The sequence below is a fragment of the Cyprinodon variegatus genome, unplaced genomic scaffold (assembly GCF_000732505.1).
Source record: "Cyprinodon variegatus isolate N-32 unplaced genomic scaffold, C_variegatus-1.0 Scaffold1587, whole genome shotgun sequence".
Lineage (NCBI taxonomy): Eukaryota > Metazoa > Chordata > Actinopteri > Cyprinodontiformes > Cyprinodontidae > Cyprinodon > Cyprinodon variegatus.
The window spans coordinates 30,016-30,532 of record NW_015152040.1 but is presented as its reverse complement, the minus strand read 5'-3'; the positions used below and the strand labels follow the sequence as shown (position 1 = coordinate 30,532).

Below are 517 nucleotides of genomic sequence, written 5' to 3'. Positions count from 1 at the left end.
CTGCGTTCTATGCTGCGTTCTATGCTGGCTCTATGCTGGTTTCTCCTGTGCTGCCATGTTTGCTTGGGTTCTGCAGCTCCTGCTCTGTGTTCCGCCTCCAACCATGATACTGGAACATGATTGGCCGATTGAGCTGGGGCGAGTCATGATGAATCAGATCTAGAGTTGAGGCAGACAGACGGGTTAGAGCAGAACCAGAACACTGAGTAGCAGACGGACCTCTGAGCAGAACCGACACATGTAGACCTGCCTGGATCAACTGGACCCGACCAACGGCTGTAGAACCTCCCAATGTTCAGAACTTTGCTCTCTCTGTCCTTCAGGACCAGGAGCTGAACGCTGGAAGGATCGGACTGACTCTGGTGGTAGCTGGGATGGTCGGCTCCATCCTGTGTGGCCTCTGGCTGGACCATACCAAGACCTACAAGTAGGAACACACCTTCATCACCACCATCACCATCATCATCACCATCATCATCATCACCTTCATCACCATCACCATCATCACCATCATCAT

The 517-nt window shown here is 52.4% G+C and overlaps 1 protein-coding gene across 1 annotated transcript in view; it reads left to right on the top strand.

Moving 5' to 3' along the window:
* The window catches only part of flvcr1 (feline leukemia virus subgroup C cellular receptor 1), a 20,057-nt gene that overhangs the window by 10,095 nt on the left and 9,445 nt on the right, over nucleotides 1–517 (top strand). The window lies entirely within an intron of this gene.